General features: G+C 51.6%; 1 protein-coding gene across 6 annotated transcripts in view; it reads left to right on the forward strand.

Moving 5' to 3' along the window:
- The first annotated feature begins 13,116 nt into the window (after positions 1-13,116).
- The window catches only part of LOC140396133 (uncharacterized), a 102,478-nt gene continuing 101,180 nt past the window's right edge, over positions 13,117-14,414 (forward strand). For 3 of the 6 annotated variants that reach the window (XR_011936460.1, XR_011936462.1, XR_011936461.1), the window contains exon 1: positions 13,512-13,701. The gene's annotated coding sequence lies outside the window, so the exon portion shown is untranslated. Of the gene's footprint in view, positions 13,172-13,511; positions 13,702-14,414 lie in introns of those variants that run through there. The other 3 variants (XR_011936458.1, XR_011936459.1, XR_011936457.1) reach the window with 3 other exon arrangements.

The raw sequence follows: 14,414 nt of genomic DNA on the forward strand, positions 1-14,414 counted from the left end.
TGTTTTGCATACCACTGTGCATTGTTACTTTAGCTTGAGTCCGAACTTCTCTTTACTTGACCAAATTTCCCATCATGCAATTCAGTACCTGGCTACACCGTGCTCTCGCAACAGATCAAATACTGGACTCAGAAGGAGCCAATATTGTCCAGAGTTAAGCATATGGTTCTTCATGGCTGGCATTACCGGGGAAAAGCGGGGGGGGGGGGCAACTGGCTTGCTGCTGTATTGGCCAAAGGGGAGCTGGCAGTAGAAGAGGGAGTCGGGGCGGGGGTCCGCCGCCTGGGGGACTGGAGGGGGAGGGAGGCGCGGGCACGTGGCTGGCCTAAAAAAGGGGATGGCTGGCAGGGGGGGGGGGGGGCGAGTAGCCCCCTGATCCGGCTGATAACATGGAATGTGAGGGGCCTGAATGGGCCGGTCAAGAGGGCCCAGGTGTTCGCGCACTTAAAGGGACTGAAGGCAGATGTGATCATGCTCCAGGAGACACACTTGCAAGTGGCAGATCAGGTCAGGCTGAGAAAGGGATGGGTAGGGCAGGTCTTTCACTCGGGGCTGGATGCGAAGAATAGAGGGGTTGCGATACTGGTGGGGAAGCGGGTGTCGTTTGAGGCGATGAACATTGTGGCGGATAATGGAGGTCGATATGTGATGATGAGCGGTAGGTTTCAGGGGGTGCAGGTGGTACTGGTGAACGTATGTGCCCCGAATTGGGATGATGCCGGATTTATGAAACGTATGTTGGGTCGGATCCTAGATCTGGAGGCAGGGAGCTTGATAATGTGGGGGGGACTTCAACACGGTGCTGGACCCAGCACTGGACCGTTCCAGGTCCAGGACGGGTAAGAGGCCGGCTGCGGCCAAGGTGCTCAGGGGGTTTATGGACCAGATGGGGGGAGCGGATCCATGGAGGTTTGCCAGGCCGGTGGCCAGAGAATTTCCTTTTTTCTCCCACGTCCATAAAGCCTATTCCCGGATAGATTTCTTTATAATGAGTAGGGCACTAATCCCGAGAGTGGAGGGAACGGAATATTCGGCCATAGCCATCTCGGATCACGCCCCGCATTGGGTGGAGCTGGAGTTGGGGGAGGAGAGGGACCAACGCCCGTTGTGGCGCCTCGATGTGGGACTGTTGAAAGATGAGGAGGTGTGCGGGCAGATCCGGGGGTGAATTCAAAGATACACGGAGGCCAACGACAATGGGGAGGTGCAGGTGGGGGTAGTCTGGGATGCTCTGAAATCGGTGGTTAGGGGAGAGCTAACTTCCATTAGGGCCCATAGGGAGAAGAGAGAGAGGAGGGAGAGGGAGAGATTGATGGGGGAGATATTAAGGGTGGACAGGAGGTATGCAGAGGCCCCTGAGGAGGTGCTGCTTAGGGAGCGACAAAACCTCCAAATGGAATTTGATCTATTGACCACGGGAAAAACAGAGGCGCAGTGGAGGAAAATGCAGGGGGCGGTATATGGGTATGGGGAGAAGGCGAGTCAGATACTGGCACATCAGCTTCGTAAGAGGGAGGCAGCGAGGGAGATTGGTGGAATTAGAGATAGAGAGAGGAAAAGGTGTGGAGTGAGAATAAACAAGGTATTTAGGGACTTCTATGGGGATCTGTATAGGTCTGAGCCCCCGGAGGGGGGAGGGGGTGCGGCGATTCTTGGACCAACTGAGGTTCCCGAGGGTGGAGGAGGAGCAGGTGGCTGGTTTTGGGGGCGCCGATGGGGCTGGAGGAGCTGGTTAAAGGATTGGGGAGCATGCAGGCGGGGAAGGCCCCGGGACCAGACGGGTTCCCTGTTGAATTTTACAGAAAGTATGTGGACCTGCTGGGCCCGTTGCTGGTGAGAACTTTCAATGAGGTGAGGGAGGAGGGGACCCTGCCCCCAACAATGTCCCGGGCACTGATCTCGTTGATTTTGAAGCGGGATAAGGATCTATTGCAATGTGGATCGTACAGGCCAATTTTGCTCCTCAATGTAGACGCTAAGTTGTTGGCGAAGGTGCTGTCTACGAGGATTGAGGACTGTGTCTCGGGGGTGATCCATGAGGACCAGACGGGGTTTGTGAAGGGCAGGCAGTTGAACACGAATGGGCGGAGGCTCTTAAATGTGATCATGATGCCCTCTGTGGAGGGGGGTGGAGGTAGTGGCGGCTATGGACGCGGAGAAGGCCTTCGATCGGGTGGAGTGGGAGTATCTCTGGGAAGTGCTTGGGAGGTTTGGGTTCGGGGAAGGGTTCATAAGATGGGTCAGGCTGTTATATAGGGCCCCAGTGGCGAGTGTGGCTATGAACCGGCGGAGGTCGGAGTACTTTAGGTTGTACTTTAGGGATGAGGCAGGGATGTCCCTTATCCCCCTTGTTGTTTGCACTGGCAATTGAGCCGCTGGCCATGGCACTGAGGGAGTCTAGGAACTGGAGGGGATTGGTCCGGTGGGGAGGAACACCGGGTGTCGTTATATGCTGATGACCTGTTGTTATATGTTGCAGACCCAGTGGAGGGGATGGCGGAGGTTTTGTGGATCCTTAGGAAGTTTGGGGACTTCTCGGGCTATAAGCTCAACGTGGGGAAGAGTGAGCTCTTTGGGGTGCATGCGGGGGACCAGGGAAGGGGGATAGACGAGCTACCGCTGAAGAGGGTGGAGAGGAGCTTCCGATACCTGGGGATCCAGGTAGCTAGGAGCTGGGGGGCCCTGCACAAGCTCAATTTGACATGGTTGGTGGAACAGATGGAGGAGGGCTTCAAGAGATGGGATATGCTGCCACTCTCCCTGGCGGGTAGGGTGCAGTCGGTCATAAAGACGGTCCTCCCGAGGTTCCTGTTTGTGTTCCGGTGCCTGCCCATCCTAATCCCCAAGGCCTTTTTAAAAAGGGTAAGCAGGAGCATTATGGGATTCGTATGGGCGAATAAGACGCCAAGGGTGAAGAGGGTGTTTTTGGAGCATAGCAGGGACAGGGGGGGGGGCTGGCACTGCCGAATCTATGTGGCTATTATTGGGCTGCCAATGTGGCAATGATCCGTAAGTGGGTAATGGAGGGAGAGGGGGCGGCGTGGAAGAGGATAGAGGTGACGTCTTGTGTGGGTACGAGTCTGGGGGCGCTGGTTGCCGCTTCCGCCGACAAGGTACATCACGTGTTCGGTGGTGGCGGCGACTTTGAAGATCTGGGGGCAGTGGAGGCGACATAGGGGCGAGGTGGGGGCCTCGGTCTGGTCCCCGATACAAGAGAACCACAGGTTCGTTCCGGGTATAGGATGGATGGGAGGTTTCTGAGCTGGCATCGGGCTGGTATTAAAAGAATGGGGGACCTATTCATCGATGGGACTTTTGCGAGCCTAGGGGCGCTAGGGGAGAAATTTGGGTTACCTCGCGGGAATGCTTTTGGGTACATGCAAGTGAGGGCGTTTGTGAGACGGCAGGTGAGTGGAATTCCCGCTGCTTCCGGCACGTGGGATTCAGGACAGGGTGATTTCGGGTGTATGGGTTGGAGAAGGCAAGGTCTCGGCGATTTATCAGGAGCTGCAGGAGGCGGAGGAGGCCTCGGTGGAGAAGTTAAAGGGTAAGTGGGAGGAGGAGCCGGAGGAAGATCTGTGGGCTGATGCCCTGAGTAGGGGTAATTCTTCCTCCTCTAGCGCCAGGCTCAGCATAATACAGTTCAAAGTTGTCCATAGGGCGCATATGACAGGGGCGAGGATGAGTAGGATTTTTGGGGTGGAGGATAGATGTGTGAGGTGCTCGGGGAGCCCAGCAAATCACGGCCACATGTTCTGGACCTGCCCGGCGCTGGAGGGGTTCTGGAGGGGCTTTGCGAGGACTATGTCCAAAATGGTGAACACCCGGGTCAAGCCGAGCTGGGGATTGGCATTATTTGGGGTATCGGACGAGCTGGGAGTGCAGGAGCCGAAAGAGGCCGGTGTTCTGGCCTTTGCGTCCCTGGTAGCCCGTCGAAGGATCCTACTAATGTGGAGGGATGCGAAGCCCCCAAGCGTGTAAGCTTGGATTAACGATATGGTAGGGTTCATCAAGCTGGAGAAGATAAAATTTGCCTTGCGAGGGTCTGTGCAGGGGTTCTCCAGGTGGTGGCAACCGTTCCTAGACTTTCTCACGGAACGTTAGGTGGGGGTCAACAGCAGCAGCAACCCAGGGGGGGAGGGAGAGGGGGGGGGGGTGGGGGGCTTTTAGTTTTTCTGGTTTGTTTAGGTTAGAGTGGGATGTTTTTCTTACAGGCGTGTTTATTTGTTAAAGGGGGGTTATTGTATTTTGTTGGAAATCTCATGTATAATTTTTGCTTGTTTTGTGCTTTATTCTTTTTTTTCTGGTTGGAGTGTTTTGTTGAAAATCGTTGAAAATTTGAATAAATATATTTTTTAAAAACATGTGTGTACCGCACCGTTCCACCTCCCATCAAACAGATTGGTGGAGAGCTCTTTTTGTAATATATCTTTCATAAAATTTAATAATAATCATTATTAGTGTCACAAGTAGGCTTACATTAACACTGCAATGTAGTTACTGTGAAAATCCCCTGGTCGCCACACTCCGGCGCCTGTTCAGGTAAACAGAGGAAGAATTCAGAATGTCCAATTCACCTAACAAGCACGTCTTTCGGGTCTTGTGGGAAGAAACCGGAGCACCCGGCAGAAACCCACGCAGAGCACCCAGAGGAAACCCATTGCAGAACGTGCAGAGTCCGCACATACAGTGATCCAAGCCGGGAATCAAACCCGGGTTCCTGGTGCTGTGAAGCAACAATGCTAACCACTGTGCTACTGGTGCCAACCAATTAGAATACCCAATTCTTTTTATTTCAATAAAAGGGGCAATTTAAAGGTATTACACAGGGCGCATATGACTGGAGCACGGCTCAGAAAATTTTTTTGGGTGGAGGATAGGTGTGCGAGGTGCTCGAGAAGCCCAGCGAATCATACCCATATGTTTTGGTCATGCCCGGCACTACAGGGGTTTTGGATGGGGGTGACAAAGGTGCTTTCAAAAGTAGTGGGGGTCCGGGTCGAACCAAGCTGGGGGTTGGCTATATTTGGGGTTGCACAAGAGCCGGGAGTGCAGGAGGCGAGAGAGGCCGATGTTTTGGCCTTTGCGTCCCTAGTAGCCCGGCGCAGGATATTGTTAATGTGGAAAGAAGCCAAGCCCCCAGGGGTGGAGACCTGGATAAATGACATGGCAGGGTTTATAAAGCTAGAGCGGATTAAGTTCGTTCTAAGGGGGTCGGCTCAAGGGTTCACCAGGCGGTGGCAACGGTTCGTCGAATACCTCGCAGAAAGATAGATGGAATGGAAAAAAGAAGGCAGCAGCAGCAGCCCAGGACCGGGGGGGGGGGGGGGGGGGGGGCGGGGAGGAGGAACCAGAAGGACTCTCAGGGTTGTTAATATATACTGTATAATATGTATAGGTCGTTGCGACAGATAATTATATATTGGACTGTTAAATTATATTTTTGGAGAGTGTTACTTGTGATAAGGCAGTTGCCAATTAGGGTTAGTTTTCATTTTTGTTATTTATTATTTATTCATTTTTTGTTTATAAAATAGGTCATTGTTATTTGTGTTGTTATAATATTGTGTAAAGGATGCACAATGTACTGTGTTGGTTGACCAAAAATTTTCAATAAAATATTTTTTTTTTTTAAAAAGGGGCAATTTAGCGTGGACATTCCACCTATCCTGCACATCTTTGCGTTGAGGGGGGTGGGGGGGGGGGGGGGGGGGGGGGGGGGGCCGGGAGAGAGGGCTGTTGAAACTTTTAAAGCAGCCATGAAAAAGCAACCACCAGCAAGCCTGCAGACTAAATTAGCCCGTTTTATTATTACCTATAGAAGGACACCTCACGTGACCACTGGAGGAATTCCTGCCGAGTTGCTGGGCAGGCGTTTCCGGAGGAGGCTGGACCTGGTGTTTTCCAAATTTGGCGGGGAGGTTGGAGGCAAAGCAGAGTGTGCAAAAGAAACGTCACAATTCGACAAAAACTGAGAGAACAGTCAAAGTTGATGATCTAGTTTACGCTTAAATTTTTGGGATGGTGGCGGCTATGAAGGAGTAAGTCGCACATTTGGTGGCTCCCGCTCAGGTCGGACTTTTGGACCTTTTCCCCCTGATTTTCTACCGGACTTGAATTGTAAAACTGATGACAGAGGCAATTGTGTGCTGAATTCCCACATCGGTGCAGGGAGAGAAGGACTAGAAGTGCTCGTAAAGGCAGAAACAGAAAGACAGAGAGGGCTTGGGCTGAAGCTGCAGCAGGAGACATCATGGCGGAGGACCGGACCTCTGGTTTGTCGACCCAGCGGTCAACGGAGCAGCTGATGCAAGTTATTCAGGAAGGCTTTGCTAAGCAGAAACGGGACTGCTTGGACCCGATAAAATTGAGCAACTGGAGCTTAGATTGGACGCCCAAGATCAGGCGATCCAGAAGTTGAAGAAGGCGCTGGCTGAGTAGGAGGAACATCAAACTGCGGTGGAGTTAGAGGTGGGGATGCTGAGAGACCAGCAGAAGAAGCTCCTGGAGAAGGTGGAGAACCTAGAGAACAGGTCCCGCCGGCAGAACTTGAGAATTGTTGGGCTCCCGGAGGGGTCTGAAGGAGCGGACACTGGGACTTACATCGCAGATATGTTTGAGAAGCTGCTGGGGGATGGGGCATTCTCCTGGCCCTTGGAGGTGAACAGGACTCACAGAGCACTCATGAGGAAGCCGCGAATGGGAGACCCCCCGAGGGCAATGGTGGTGAGATTCCACAGGTACTTGGATAAGGAGAGCATTTTACAGTGGGCCAAGCAGACACGGAGCTGTAAGTGGGACAATAGTTTCCTGAGGGTCTACCAAGCCCTGAGTGTGGAGGTGGCGTGTGGAGGTGGCCAGGAGAAGAGCAGTCTTCAACCAGATTAGGTTGATCTTTTTTAAGAAAAAGGTGAAGTTCGGACTGTTGTATCCGGCCCGTCTCTGGGTCACGTACGAGGAACAGCACTTTTATTTTGAGTCACCTGAGGACGCGCTGGACTTCGTGAAAAGGAAAGGACTGGTGGTGGACTGAGAACTTTTGAACTTTGCTGCAATGTTTTTGTTTTTTAAAAATGTTTTTCTGTTCTTTTTTTAAAAAGCTTCTCGTTTTTCGTTTTGTGGAAGCTGTTTGTAATGCATTTTGCATTGATTTGGGACCAATGGTAGAGCTGAGTGAGTTACGGTTTTCATTTGCACTGTTGGGGGATGGAGGTGTGCTTGTTTAGATCTTGGTGTTTTTCTGTTGGGCAATTGTGTGGGTTGTTTGATGTTGGAGTTTGTTTGTATGAGCGGTGGGAGGGTGGGGAGGGAACAATAGGTGAGAGACTATCCGGTGCCAGAGACGGGGGCCACCAAGCTAGCTGGGCGGGCTAGCTCACAGAAGCGCAGTGGGGGGTGTGCAAATGTTCGGTCTGTTAAAGGGATTGTGTTACAAAGTATTGTTACGGGGGGGGGGGAGGGGGCGGTAAATGTTCTGCTGACGAGGGAGGGACTTGGGCTAAGGGACAGAGAGGAGGTCGGGGGTGGGGGCTGTCTGGGGACGGACCGGTGGAGACGCGGAGCATGGGTTGGAGGCGGGCCCAAAAAAGGGGATGGCTGATCGGCGAGGGGGGGGGGGCAATGAGCCTCCCAATTAGGCTGATCACCTGGAATGTTCGAGGGTTAAATGGGCCGGTCGAGAGGGCACGTGTGTTCGCGCGTCTTAGGGGACTGAAGGCAGATGTGCTAATGTTGCAGAAGATGCACCTTAAAGTAACTGACCAGATTTGATTGAGGAAAGGCTGGATCAGTCAGGTCTTTCACTCGGGACTAGACTCAAAGACTAGAGGGGTTGTGATCCTGATCAATAAGCGGGTAGTGTTTGAGGCGGGTAGAATAGTCTCGGATGTGGGAGGTCGGTACATTATGGTCAGTGGGAAACTGGAGGGGGTGCAGGTGGGATTAGTAAATGTGTATGCGCCAAATTGGGATGACGTGGAGTTTATAAAGAGGATGCTGGGGAAGATACCAGACCTGGACTCGCACAGGTTGGTCATGGAAGGGGACTTCAACACAGTTATTGACCCTGGCTTGGACCAGTCAAGCTCAAAAATGGGCAGGGTGCCAGCAATGGCGAAGGAACTAAAAGGGTTCATGGAGCAGATTGGGGGGGGGGGGGGGTGGATGGATCCATGGAGATTTGGGCAACCGAGGGTGAAGGAGTTCTCCTTCTACTCACACGTGCATAAAGTGTATTCCCGGATTAATTTATTTATTTTGAGCAGGGCCTAACTGGCAGGGGTGGTGGACACGGCGATCACAATCTCAGACCATGCTCCGCACTGGGTTGACCTGTGATGTGTTGGGTGTTCTGGATCACATACAGGTCACTAACACTTGAAGAAGTGCAACACTATTTTATTAAAAGGTTAACTATTTAAACATACTTGAATTGTGGGTAAATACGATACCAGCTTTACTAAAGACCTTAGCCTTGTCCTAACCAGTTGATGCACTCAGCACATGGTGAATGTCTGTGTTGCAGGCTGTGAGTTCTGTGCTCCTAGCTAGCTGCTACTCGAATGAGCGGGAACTCTGATGCCCCCTGTCTTTATAGTGTGTGTGCTCTCACTGGTGATTGGCTGCGGTGTTGTGTATGTTGATTGGTCCCACTGTGTGTCCATCAGTGTGTGTCTGCACCATGATATACTGGTGTATATTATGACATCCCCCCTTTTATATTAAAAAAATGTGCCTGCGTGACAATAAATAGTGTGTGGTGAATGTTCCTGACTATGTGTGTGTGAAATATTTACAGGACTTTGTACATAACACTAAGCTATTTACATGGGAAGGTGCCTGGTGCAGAAAAAACAGTGTGTCACACAAAAAACGAGATGAACACTATATACAAACCACTTGAACGATTAAACGGAATAACAGAACAGACCAGAGAGTCCATTAGTGCAAAGTTCACAAATTAAGTCTCTGAGGTGGGCGACGAATTCTGGTTGATCGCCTCAAGGGTGGGTCAGGAGCCACCAGCTGAGGAGTGGGCTGGACTGCATCAGAGTGAGGAGGGTGCAGAGTGACCGGAATCTCTGCATAGTCCAGGTCAGGGACAACAGGAGGGCGTGGCACTGGCAGAGGATCACGTAGCGAGCGCGGAACGAGACGAAGGGCACGCCGATTACGGCGCAGAATGGAACCATCCGGTAGACGAACCAGGAACGAGCGGGGAGCCACCTGCCGAAGAACCACAGCAGTTGCAGACCAGCCACCATCCGGAAGATGGATGCGGACGTTGTCATCTGGAGCCAGAGCAGGGAGATCAGCTGCACGGGAGTCATGAGCCGCCTTGTGCTGTGCTCGAGACAGCTGCATTCGTTGAAGGACCGGAACGTGGTTGATGTCTGGGACGTGAATGGACAGCACCGTCGTCCTCAGGGTGCGACACATGAGCAGCTGGGCTGGCGACACGTCAGTGGACAGTGGGGCCGAGCGATAGGCCAGCAGGGCGAGGTAGAAGTCGGATTCCGCATTGGCAGCCTTGCAGAGGAGCCGTTTGACTATGTGGACGCCCTTCTCCACTTTGCCATTGTATTGGGGGTACAGGGGACTGGATGTCACATGCACAAAGTTGTACCTCCTGGCAAAGTTGGACCATTCCTGGCTTGCGAAACAGGGGCCATTGTCCGACATCACAGTGAGTGGGATGCCGTGACGAGCAAAGGTGTCCTTACAGGCACGGATGACTGCAGTCGATGTGATGTCGTGCAACCGTATCACCTCCGGGTAGTTTGAAAAATAGTCTACAATCAGAACATAGTCTCTGCCCAGCGCGTGGAACAGGTCGATGCCGACCTTGGACCAACGGGACGTGACCAACCCATGGTCTCACGTGGTCTCACGTGGTTGGGCCGGCTGGAACCGCTGACAGGTGGGGCAGTTGAGCACTGTGTTGGCGATGTCGTCATTGATGCCGGGCCAGTACACTGCCTCTCGGGCCCGTCGGCGGCACTTCTCCACGCCAAGATGGCCCTCGTGTAGCTGTTCCAAGACGAGCTGGCACATGCTGTGCGGGATCACGATGCGTTCCAGCTTCAGGAGGACACCATCGACTACCGCCAGATCATCTCTGATGTTGTAGAACTGCGGGCATTGGCCCTTGAGCCACCCGTCTGTTAGGTGGCGCATGACACGCTGTAGCAGGGGATCAGCCGCAGTCTCGCCGCGAATTTGGACGAGATGTTCATCCGTGGCCGGTAGATTGGAGGCCACGAAGGCCACATGGGCAATCTGGCAGACGAGTCCCGCTGGGTCACATGGGGTGTTGACTGCCCTGGACAGAGCGTCGGCTATGATCAGGTCTTTGCCCGGGGTGTATTCGAGCTGAAAGTCGTATCGCCGGAGTTTGAGCAGAATGCGCTGGAGGCGAGGCGTCATGTCGTTCAAGTCTTTTTGTATTATGTTGACCAGCGGGCGATGGTCGGTCTCGATGGTGAATTGGGGAAGGCCGTACACTTAGTCATGAAATTTGACGACACCGGTCAACAGGCCCAGGCACTCCTTTTCTATCTGCGCGTAGCTCTGTTCCGTGGGGGTCATGGCGCGTGACGCATATGCAACGGGGGCCCATGATGAGGCCTCATCGCGTTGCAGGAGCACTGCTCCAATGCCAGATTGGCTGGCATCGGTCGAAATTTTTGTCTCTTTCGCTGGATCAAAAAAGGCTAAGACCGGGGCCGTGGTAAGTTTGGTTTTAAGTTCTCTCCATTCGCGCTCGTGGGCAGGAAGCCATTGGAAGTCTGTCGTCTTCCTGACCAGGTTCCTGAGAGCTGTGGTATGAGAGTCCAATTCACCTAACAAGCACGTCTTTCGGGACTTGTGCGAGGAAACCGGAGCACCCGGAGGAAACCCATGGGGAGAACGTGCAGACTCCGCTCAGACAGTGACAAGCCAAGAATTGAACCTGGGTCCCTGGCGCTGTGAAGCAACAGTGCTAACCACTGGGCTACCGTGCTCCCCCTTACTGCACCCTGAAGTTGAAAACTCACCACTATTCTTAGAATTCCCCCTATACCAAAAAGGGTCGACATTCTAAATGGTGAACAGGGATTCTCACTCCCTGACTCCTATGGGTGCTATTCAGGTCAAACTACAGTTTCAAGTTATCCCCCGGTATAACCCATACCTTCACAGAAGAATTTTATCTACTTACCACTTAGAAGCATCGATCCTGGGTCCCGCGTTGCTAAGTAAGTAAAGTAGACTTTGTAAAAGCCACTGTTTCAGGTTAAAACTTTTAAGTTATTTTATTATTTTATTTTTTCTTTTAAAAGATGCAATCACTATCTTTACAGAAAAGTAAAAAGATCTTGCTTCTGGATTCTCCTGGTTGGTTGAAGAGATGGTATGTGTTAATAAGGGACTTAAAGGGGAGGGACGTGGCAATGAGCCCCTTTAAGGGGCGGTGCTGGGTCCACCTTGACAATCACTCTTCTTTAAATTCTGGTCTTCCTTAGATGGATTCGCCATTCTCCTCGGTTGCTATGCTCTATCCATCCCATGTATTGAGCTATGGGAGCTGACTCTCTCTCTTCTTTAGCTTTTGGTCTTTCTCAGATGGATTCACTGTTCTGCTCGGTTGCTATGCTCTATCTTTCCCATGACCGAGCTATGAGAGATGACTCTGCCGGCTGTCCCCTTTCTTAGGGTTTATATCCCCCCTTCTAACAGTTATTAAGTTTTTATGACATTATTGTAAAGTAACTTTATTTTACTTCTGATTGTAAAAGGTACCTTTAATCTGAATTATTTCTAACACGACTATGTTCATATTGAGCATGACTTCAGCTCATAGATCTGATTACATTGTATCCTTTGTGATGGCAAAGGGCAGCACGGTAGCATTGTGGATAGCACAATTGCTTCACAGCTCCAGGTTCCCAGGTTCGAGTCCGGCTTGGGCCACTGTCTGTGCGGAGTCTGCACATCCTCCCCGTGTGTGCGTGGGTTTCCTCCGGGTGCTCCGGTTTCCTCCCACGGTCCAAAGATGTGCAGGTTAGGTGGATTGGCCATGATAAATTGCCCTTAGTGTCCAAAATTGCCCTTAGTGTTGGGTGGGGTTACTGGGTTATGGGGATAGGGTGGAGGTGTTGACCTTGGGTAGGGTGCTCTTTCCAAGAGCCGGTGCAGACTCGATGGGCCAAATGGCCTCCTTCTGCACTGTAAATTCTATGATTCTGTAAATTCTATGTTCAAAAATGCTTTGATTTCAAAGTGGTATGACTTTTGATTCCTGTCATTTCTATAGTTTATTATCAAATTGTGTCCCCAGCTCATAATTTTGACTTTGTTTTGGGTCTAATTTGTGTTCTCGAAGGCAGGTTGTCTCCAGCGTTCTTTAATTTACCTGATGTCAGCAGAACTTCACACCTATACATTTGTCACCTAATTCAACTGAAAACTTCATCCATTCTTTTCCATCTGCTTACTTAACTTCAATGAAGGTGTGAAATACTAAAAATTCAATCGGTTGTGAGTTAAATGACTTGCCTCACATTTAAACATTTGTCACCTAATTCAACTGAAAACTTTATCCATTCTTTTCCATTTGCTTACCTAACTTCAAAAGGAGGTGCGAAACATTGCTTTTAGCTGTATGCTAAAATTCACTCATTGTGTCTTGAAAGATCTGCTTGTTTTGTTTGCTAAGCCTGTTTGTCTAAGGCTACCTGCATTTTACAATCCTCTCCTGCAGCTGCTGTTCACCCTTTGTGAGATGTTTCCCTACATTCTCTCATGCACTCTTAGATCAGGTATTGCCAGACTTCCATGTTTCAAATGACATATCTGTCTATATTTTCAATACAACCCCCACCGTGGAGGAGGGCACCGGATTCTGCCCTGTCTGTGCGAAGTGATAGGGAACAGACAAAACTGTCGCTGACTGACTATAAAGAACAAGCAGTTATATTGTTCCTGTGCGACTATTCTCTGGGTGGACCTTGTCAGTGAGGTAACTTGCAAATGATAGTGTATGCAAACTTCTCGGGAAAAGGGGTTGTTTGGATAAAAGCCTTTCTACATTGACATTGGCAGAGTCATGTGACTTTTGATGTCATGATATGTAAATAAGGGCTTGAAGGCTGTTTTGCAAACCACATTAGGGAGTGCGAAAGAATATGTGGTAAGCTTTAGATTTCCTACTTGTATTATTGCAGCTTCTACTTTAAGCGACTGCTTTTTATTGCGTTGTCTGTAACTGTGATCAAATATTGTCAGATGAAGCTATCTTTATTTTTAAATGACTTTGCATTTGATTGTCTAAATATATATATCTGCAGACTGTTGTGTAAACTTGTGAATGAAATGCTAATTTCTGAGGTCTTTGTTGGAGGAGCTGGGTGGGTGCAGCTAAGTTTCTGCTGCTGCCTTTTATTTTTACAAGCTGGTTCTTTACAACCCCCCCCCCCTCCCCCCCAGTCCAAATCCAGACCGTCAGCCCCCTTTGGATGTGCATTCATTTCCCTGCTGCTGCTGGGTTCAGGTCGCTGGTTTTCAGGAGGAAGGAGTTATTAACTGTGTGTGTGTCTCTCTCTCTGCCTCACCCAGGCAGGTCCCCGTTGAGTGAGCTGGGAACACCAAGGCTCCAGCTGATCAGAAAGTCGGTGCTGGGACATCTTTTTAAACGATTGCACTTCTGACTATGTGACGATGGTGAGTTAAAGCAAGTACCCCAGGTGGGGTCTCCCCCCCCCCCCCCCCCCCCCCCGCAAATCGTGCCCATTATCTGGGGTCTCTGCCAAAGTGATTCGAAATACAGACCATTCCCCTGCCCTGGGGGCTATTCCCGCTGTCTTTCCTGCTCGGGCTGTTTTGACCGCAAAGGGTGACCATCATGTTGCTATTTTATGGCGATCTTGTGAAGTTCCCCGGCGGGGAGGGAAGGGGCAGGGTGGGGGAGAGGGAGGGGGCAAGATGGGGAGGGAGGGGCAGGGTGGGGGTGAGGGGATAGGGAGGGGCAAGGTGGGGGCAGGGGATAAGGGGAGTAGGCAAAGTGGGGAGGGTAAGGGGAGGAGGGAGAGGGCAGGGTAAGGGGGGGTAAGGGGGAGGGAGGAGGCAGGGTGGGGGCCAAGGGGACAGGGAGGGGGGAGGATGAGGTTTAGGGGGGGAGGGAGGAGGCAGGGTAAGGGGAGGAGGGGGCAGGGTAGGGGATATGGGGTGGGAGGTAAGGGGAGAGGGTGGGAGGCAGGGTCGGGGGTGAACGGGCAGGTGAGGGGGGCAAGATGGGAGGGACAGGGTGAGGGCGGTAGGATGGGATGGTGAGGGGGGTCAGGGTGGGAATTGTGGCGAGAGGGGGACAGAGTGGGATGGGGGTATGGAGGGAAGGGATGGGAGGGGGTGAGGAGGGACAGGATGAAGGGGAAACG

This window comes from Scyliorhinus torazame, chromosome 19 (genome assembly GCF_047496885.1).
Source record: "Scyliorhinus torazame isolate Kashiwa2021f chromosome 19, sScyTor2.1, whole genome shotgun sequence".
Classification (NCBI taxonomy): Eukaryota; Metazoa; Chordata; class Chondrichthyes; order Carcharhiniformes; family Scyliorhinidae; genus Scyliorhinus; species Scyliorhinus torazame.